Here is a 9,088-nt window from a genome sequence, read left to right as displayed (position 1 = left end):
CTCTTTTGTATTTGATATCAGTCGATTGTTTACTGAGGCACTGTTAACCATCTAGGGGGAGGTGACAATGACGGTTTGAAGTTTTAGGTCTATCTGTGAGGCTTTCTTGATGACATAATTGGTAATGTATCACATGTGAAATGCCTGATTTGGCACAGAGTTATAACTTGTCATATATAATTAATTAAATACAGGTATGCACTTTGCCCTGAAAGCTGATGCCTGTGATATTTTCTCATTAAGTGATTAAAACAAATACAGAGTGATAACTCTGTTGTAAAATTCATCAAAGTAATCCATGCAATATCAATCTCTTAGTCAAATGTAACATATGTAATATAAGGTATCTAGTAATCTTTCTCTGTTGCTGGCTTCACGGACTTGATATCCAAATGATAGCTGTGAGACAACGATCCACTTATTCAATATTCAAATAAAAGCGTGACAGAGATGCAGTGATTACTTTAGATTCGTGACTGCACTCAGAAACAACGAACAAACTGTCCGTCCGTTGGCTCAGTCGGTTCTTCCGTATTGTTTTTGCAGCTCCGGTCGCCACCATTTATACCTGACCTACCAGATATTTAGTTCGCAGTCATGAAAAATATTTTTGTGCACCAAGAAGTTACCAGTGATCAAGAACAATTATCTTGAGTGATCAGCAGGGCCATTTGTTGCCAAGGTTGATTTGACTCTGCATACGTTTCACCGGGAAGCCCTGGTCACCTTCCATACAATCTCTATCTCGTCCCATGTGAATTCCACATTTTGGAACCCTGGCGCGTGGCATTTGTGGCCGTCCATTTGCTTCGGACAAAGATGTGTAATCATGGCTCCGTAAGCAGCTGCAAACATTTTTTGTTGAAGGCGCTGACGGTCTTGTTTCACATTGGTATATGTGTATGTTTGGTGATTTCTTTTTAGATAATAAACAGTTTACTTACTACTTTGCAATGTCTCGTTTTTATTTGACTGTCCCTTATAATCGTTGTCCTTACAGTAAGAAAGCACAATAGCATTGTAATATGTATTTATATTTTTTCTTATCTTCATGTTTAGTGATGTATTCTGCAGAGTTTTCTGTTATCTCATTTGTGCATTTTTCTAGAGCATGCTTTGAAATTAGGCGTAGTATCTTTAACAGATAAATTCTCTTCTTCCCTCTAGATTTCTGTCACTGGACATCCCTCAAAACACGAAACAACTTTATTTATATGTTTTTGACACGCAAAGATTCGTATCCGGATGTAGGAATATTGAATCTTAACGTTTCGCACGCGTTTTGCGGCGATTTTCAGTTCACAGGATACAATTTATCGGCGCAGTCGTGATTTATGCCCACACATTTCAGTAATTTTGCTCAAGATTCCAATTTCACACGCATCTCATTTACTGTACATTTCCTGTCCACCCGCTACAATTTCTCTGCGCAGATTTGATGTGTGAGTACTGTGCAGGTAGATCGTTGCGTGCGGAAAAGCCTTTGCACGAACCCAAGAGCTCGGTCAAAGATTTTATTTATTTTCTCCTTGCTCAGTGATCACTGCCTTTGCTCTATAACCTGTGAGGCTCTGGATCTGGGTGTATCTGTATTTAGTATCTTTGATTACATTAGTGTACTGAGTTAATGCTGTGACATTATGATAGAGTGGGAGTTATGGTTTTTGGAAGTGGTGTTAATGAGTTGTTTCTCAAGTGCAGTAATTTGCCTTTTTGTGCAACGATGAATCATTTGATTTTGTTTTTGTTTTTGTGGTTATTTAAGTAAACAATAATTGATGCGAATAACTAAAGTTATCACTGCACGATATATAAACTGTCATATCTAGTTTCTGTTATTGATTGTCGCTAAGTCACAGAATAGGACATAATATAGAAGATGAACTGTACAGGAACAGCGTCAGTGTATGTTTTTTCAGTGTCACTGTGATATTTATGAAACGAAAAACTTCTTCCTTTGGAACACACCCACGAAGGTGAAGGTAGATGCTAGCAGTTTGTTTACTTATTACGCCACCGCACTACCTATGTGGAACAGTTTTATAGCTTTGTGTAGATGATTTCACAAAGTAACTTCACAAGCTTCAGTGTTTTATTATTGCTTTTGGAATAGTTGTGTACATTTGTTCGGCAAGGCTGCTTTAGTAGAGACGCGCAAAGTTCCGGTACCATCATTTCTTAACAACATAAGGAAACCGATACTAATGGTAGACTATCATTTAGAACAGTAGCAGAAGCATGGCATTCTTTACAAAAAAAAATAATGACAACTGCTGATTCACCTGTGCTTTAAGTGTATCGTTTCTGCAAAATGCTGGGATGCGAACAAACCAATGAATGTTGGTTTAGTTAAGTGCCGATTAATAAAACAGCTCCAAGTTGAGGCCCGTCACGAAGCGAAAGAGCCATGTGATTAAGCAGGGTGCGAAAACTGTAAGTGTTTTTTTAGGATTGCTATGTCACAGAATTTTTCTTGTTCTCTCACGCGCTATCAATAAAGCGATTCTGCCTTGTATGTATTTGTATCGTTGTGGTAGAAATTGCTCTCCCGTTGTTTATTGTGGACAGTGCATTATGAACAAATCAGTTACCTTTGTCATCAGAGAAATAAAAACAAAAACAGACCAACCGCTAATCCACCCCTGCCCCAGTATGATTGATAAAGTTGTCAACAATTCTGTGCTAACTTTCAGGTTGATACAGTTTGTGTGTATGACCTCTGTATAAGTTGTCATTGACTAAACTCTCCAATAAATGTTTTAAGTGCATCTGTACACAAAAGAATTAATTAACTGTTCAAAAAGTTATAATAACTACTAATGGAAATAATAGCAAAAGTGTGAAATGCAGGAAAAAGAAACGGGCCATCACTCAGTCTCACTTTTCTCTGTAAGGTAAGTGATGGCCCACAACCATGGTAAACTATTATTTGTAGTAGGGTTGTCTGTTCAGCAGTTGATATAGAAAAGTATGGGACTCCTAAAAGTCATATAATAGTACTCCTGGTAGTTCCTTTATTAGTGGTGGCAGTAATCAAATATGCCTGGCCTTTATTCATGATTCATTTGTCTGCTTCTGTGATTTCATTGCTTCTTTAATTCTGCTTGTTAATTGCCACAGATGAGTGCTAGTGTGATGGCATTGTAGTGCAGACGTTCATGAACTGATATTCTGCGATGCAGAAAAACAATGGAACATATTTAATGAATTCAGTTTTCAAGACCTTTGTCATTGTAAGCAGACAGAAGCAGACAGGCACACTGCTAACAGTCGTGTAGGTGTTTGCATGTGCCAAAGTTTAAGGGAGAATGTATATCAGATTTTGGGGCCTCATAACTTTGAATGTAAATCTCTAATTCAAAGGAGTTCTTAACAGCCTCATTGTTATGTTTGCGTAAGATTTATGGTATAGACAGTGCCATGAATAAAAAGTGAAAACAGTAATCCTTGTTCTGATATGAACTACTGCTGCTTACTTTACAATGAAATTGATTCCTCCCAGTTTTGTTAACAGTAGCCTATGGATAGAAAATTCCTGCAGACATCCTGAAATTGTCATTGTAGTTACTTAGTTGTGGAGAGTTTATGTTTGCTGTGGCATGCCAGTGTGTACATGATAATCATTTATATGCTATTTATATCTCATAGCAAATTTGCTTCTTTTGTCAGAGGTTCAGTGGTGAATAATCATTACACATGTTCTTTGATTGTTGTATGCTCACAGAATATGCACAATAATCATAGAAACATGTAATTTAATGTATCGGGTTTTCAGTTACAGTATTAAACAAACATAAGAATTTGTTCCATTTGTATGGTGGTTAAGGTTCTGATGTTTGTAGAGTACTTTGTATGTCTCTTTTTCATGACCTCATTCCACTAGTGTAGGCTAGAGTGTGCTTTTGGTGCCCCCTCCCTTCTCTGAAATTTTGGGGAAATACGGAAGCGTCCGATCCTGCCCGTCTGCTTTGACCCATGACGTCACAAATATGGCGGAAACAAAAACAAAGACACACACTTTCCACATGAAGCCTAATGACACTAACGGGACAAGCACGGGAAATGGGGTGTTTTGGGTGGGGAGCAAACTAAATATAAACAAATTTAGACACCTTGTGTAGCTACAACGTGTAAGTGAAGACAGCCATGCATGAATACCCGCCCACCTCCCTAGGGGTCGTAACCCCTGCAACCCATAGAAGATAAAGATGCTTCAGTAGCTGATTAGTGTTTTTTGTCTTTTTTTTTAAAAAAAAAAAAAATCTCACAGGATAGAACGAACAGCTCAGAAAGATAAATATAATAAACTAAAACAGAAATTGGAGGAAACAGATAATTAAAATAAGTAATAAGTGTTTTTAAATTTAAAAAAAAAATCTCACGAGATAGAACGAACAGATCAGAAAAGTAAATAAAATAAGATAAAACAGAACTGGAGACAGCCACACTCAAACCAAACTCCGCGCCGACATGACATCACACACGACAACACCCTTATGTCACGGGTCAAAGCCGACGCGTGGGATCGGACGCTTCTGTCGACCCAATTTTGGTTGTGGTGACAGATTGACTATGGCTTAGCTTGGGGTCTGGGTTAGGAGGTAAGAATTTAGTTTTGAGTTGACGAAGCCAAAAAGTATGAATGCCAAATACAGTTTGTGGTAACAGATTGAGCTATAGCATAACCCAATGTCTATGTTTATGCCATATTTAACCCACTTTTTGCTATAAAAAGAAACCATGAAAAATAGAAGCCCCCCTCCCCCACTGTGTAATTGTTACCATTTAGTTGTATTGTTATTTTAGCTGCATGTTTGTAAATTGTCATGCTATTGGATTTATTTTTTTGTGGCATAGAAGTAAGGGTGTTCTTACGTTGATGTGTGGCTTGCATCATTTTGTGTCTTGTGGTGAATGTTCCTGCAGTTTAAGTAAAGATCTGAAAGTGGATAAAAAGTTGATAAGGTATAATGAATATTCCATAGTTGGCTGAATGAAGTCCATTTTTTTTCTTCTTCTTTTGTTTTTCCTCATAGTTTTATCAGCTGTATGCCTTTAATGATATTGTGGATGGAGACTGGTGAAGCATTTGGCATATCCTTTGTATGTTGTTTTTGATATAGCAGAAAATTTTGATAGTACTATAAGCATTGCTGTTTTATGGAAGTTTTAATACAAATGCAGTTGCAATGAGATGGATGTGTATTTGCCTGAACTGTTACTTGAATATGATATGGTTAAAGAGAATGTGTATTGGAAAGAGTATAGGCATTCCAGTATCTTTGAAGAAGTGTGTGCAGTATTGCTGGATGCAAAACACCTTTTTTTCCAAGTTCCCAAACATGTTTCAGCACCTCTGTGCCATTGTCAGTGGGTTTCTGTTTTATTTAATCTGTAATGTGAACATTTTTACTAAATGATTACAAAATTATGTGGATATTTATTTCAAACAAACAATTTGTTTCTTTTTGTTAATACCTTCACACTTTGTTTGCATGGTTTTTCAGGACCACTTGTGTGTTATTTATTAAAGGTAGCTTGTCATCTGCAACCAAATGTATGCTCTAAACATAATTTAGTTTGTCGCGATATTTCACATCTATATTTGTTCTTACTTATGTTGTTGTGTATGTAAGTAAATCTGAGATTCAGGTTTGCTGTGAAAAATGAGTCAGTATTGTACCATAAATCACTTTCTCATAATAATAATAATAATAATAATAATAATAATAATAATAATAATAATAATACCCTTCTTGATGTAGTGAAACTTTAACTTGTATATATGATTTTCAGGGCTTGCTATCTATCCAGTTCACGGTTAGCTGCATTTCTGGTGCAATAAATTACTTGATACAGGTAAGTAAGTTGAAATTACATTGCGATTAAAATATTTATTTACTACTTTTTGAAAGAAGGAAATAGTTAATATTTGCAGATGCTTTTTTTCTGTTTACGTGAGTGTGTTAATGTGCTATCACCAGTAGTAAAAAGTTATACAAGAACAAGAGAGCAGAGTGGTTCTATTTCATTTAATATATCTCTCACTGTAATTTCTTAAGCTAAAGCCACTACAAAATTTACTTGTGCTGGGTAGTCATGGTACCTGAGATGTACATTGCAGAAGCATTCAAATCATAGGTGAAACACTTGTATAGAATAAAGTAATGTCTGCTTGTGAGCTCATTCCTTTCAGCAATCTTGTTGGATGGAAGTGTTCCATTTGTGTTTATTATATAGGTAAGATGATATACCATCAAAAGTGTTTGTTCACATTAGTAATTTGGTGACCTAATACAAAATTAACATTAGTTCATTAAATAATTTCTTGTTTTTGAAGTGCTATTCTTTTCACAGAATAGTGAAGCATTTGCCATCATTCAGTCAACTAATTTTTCTCCACTGCAATTGAAATAGTGCAATTTCGATGTAGGTTTTCAAATCATTTCACTCAGTGAAATTAACTTTTACTTTTAAACAGATTTGTGGCTATAAAAAGGGTGGCATAGTTGTTGAAATAAACATCACCATCAAATTTATAAGTAAAATATATTTTAGTGGCTACTGAACTTGAGTCATAAAATCTGCTGGGAAGAGATATGTAGTTGATTGTTTTTTTAAATATAAAAAAGAAACCCAGGATAAAGTACTAACAGTTATGTACTGCATAGTTCATATTGTTTGTGTGGATCATTTAAATGCGCCAAAAATGCTTGCAAGTCATTTTACATCACTGTAAACCCTTGGGTACCTAGAAGATTTCAGTATGCTGGACATCACACTTACTGGCTGTTCGACATTACTGCACCGACATATATGTTTGAGAAGTTATTGATTATTCTTAGAACATTAACATGATTTAATATATTGTATTTAAACACAGTTTGGATCGTGTTGTTAGCTACGGGTTATGAAGGCAAAATAGGAATTGATGAATCACTTCTTTAAGATACACCTGTCCTAAATCCAAACATCAGTTTGAACACCACAATGTTTTAATAGCTATGGTATCACTAGACTTGGTATTCCCTTGCCTTGCTCTGATCTTTGAACTGACCTACCCAGCCACTTATTCCTTCATAAATAAAAGCACACAATCAGATCTGTCTGAGGGACCAAACAAGGTTAAGGTATTGGTCTCACATTCAGGAGTGGCCTGGTTCAAATTCTTGTATGTCCATCAACATATAGGTTTGTTTGATTTCCCTGATTTTATTAAGGCAGTACTGGGATGGTATGCTTTAAGGACAGAACAAATTCCAACCCTGTTTTTGTGCTATCAGAACTTAACTCTAATCTCTAATAACCTTATCATGGTGGTATAATAAATCCTAACCTTCCTTACTTTCTGATAGAAGTAGTGGAGTTTTCAAGAATTCAGGGAAATGTCAAGTACTGATTATATTTAAATTGTCATAAAATGTTTGTGATGGTCTCTTGGATTTACTTTGTGCTCATGAACATGAACAGAGAGCTGTTTTTAAACCATGAAAATATGCATCCTGTAAAAAATCTGGATAGTGTCCATACTGCACTACTAATTGTTGCAGTAGAAACTAAATATATAATGAGTCCGGCCTCAGCAGCCAGAGATAGTAGAGAGAGAGAGAGAGAGAGAGTGTGTGTGTGTGTGTGTTTTACTTATTTCAGAAGAAGGCCTTCTGGCCGAAAACTTAAGTGTACAGTAGTTTTTTTTTTTTTTTTTTTGTTGTGGCTGTCTCAGACTTGACATCTCCGCTATATGGTGAGTAGCAGTCTATCATTTATTATCTGTCATTATTCTATCCTGGATTTTCCACTGTGACAGTGTACTCTTCTAGCATGACAGATTCATGGCATGAAAAGTGTGGTACTGGGATACTGTGGAGACTTACTGGTATAATTGCTCACACATTATGAAAACTGCTTAGGGAAGAACGTTATTTATAACATCTTATAGATATGTAGTTAAGCTCAAATACCAACTCCAGCAGTGTCAATGTAATTTAGCACGTTGATTAATTGTATGATTGTGTACCTCCGTTACCTTATGGGGTAGTAACCACAAAAATTACACTTGTTTATACATAGTATGTATGCCTAGATTAGTGGGAAAGTTAATTATATACTGTTAAGAACTGTTAAAAGCAAAAATGGACAAGTTACTTGGTACAGGCATGCAGAAGGTAATGTTGTGAATTGTGGGAAATTTAACTTTTGAAAGTGAACTTGTTTATGCATTTTATAATGCAGATTTGAGGTTTTTTTTTAAGTCATGCCATCACATCTTTTGTGAGAAGAACATTAACTGGAGGGAGGAATTCAGTCTTCAAAGTACAGCTCTATGCTCTATGCTCCAGACAAGATCTCCAATAGCTACCAATGCTGTTTCCATCTGTCAGCCCCAAATTGCAAATGGCTGCTCCAACTTTGACTGTGCCAGCACAGAGACATTGCCATAAAAACATAAACAAAATCATTTTACATTTGCAGACTTGCAAAGCGACCATTCAAAGCCCATTTAAACTACAGAGAATCTTCAGTTGTCGTATGGGTTATAGCTAGACATGTTAAAACTTGAGACTTTGAATCTTTTAGTTTCTGAAATGCAGAAAGCAGGAGAAATAATTTCTATATTATCAGCCATTTCTATCATTAAATAATGTGGCCTGTATCAGTACTTCTGCATCTGGTATGACAATTAAAATCACACATGGAGAAAATTTTTGAATGAACTGAAAGAAGTTTTTTTTTTTTTTTTTTTTTTTTTATCTGAAGTTTGATTATTTTTATACCACACACCCTCTTCCATCAAGTTCAACCAACCAAGCACATACGATTCAATTCTGTGAATCACTTTTGTAAATAACACTGCTTAATTGTTGGCTGCTGTTGACAGTTCACCACTGAACGTAATTGAGAAGTTGTGTATGGTAAGCTGGGTTGCTGCAGATGGTATGGAAAATTTTTTTTGCCACAGTGCAAGGAATATGTTGAGCAGTGTGACAGCAAGATATGCAAGCCTCAGCATTTAGGTATCTCAGGAAAAAGGCAAACTGACACAACAGAAAGCTATCAGACAACTTGCCCACATTGCTCTTAAATTTAG

General features: G+C 35.9%; 1 protein-coding gene across 1 annotated transcript in view; it reads left to right on the top strand.

Annotated features, from left to right (window-relative positions):
- Positions 1-1,606: 1,606 nt before the first annotated feature.
- Positions 1,607-9,088, top strand: part of LOC126184407 (CLIP-associating protein 1-A-like) — a 378,388-nt gene continuing 370,906 nt past the window's right edge. The window contains exons 1-2 of the mRNA XM_049926791.1: positions 1,607-1,982; positions 5,797-5,859. The gene's annotated coding sequence lies outside the window, so the exon portion shown is untranslated. The remainder of the gene's footprint in view (positions 1,983-5,796; positions 5,860-9,088) is intronic.

This window comes from Schistocerca cancellata, chromosome 4 (genome assembly GCF_023864275.1).
Source record: "Schistocerca cancellata isolate TAMUIC-IGC-003103 chromosome 4, iqSchCanc2.1, whole genome shotgun sequence".
Taxonomy (NCBI): Eukaryota; Metazoa; Arthropoda; class Insecta; order Orthoptera; family Acrididae; genus Schistocerca; species Schistocerca cancellata.
Note: the sequence above shows the minus strand (reverse complement) of the source record. Positions and strands in the feature narration are given on the sequence as shown.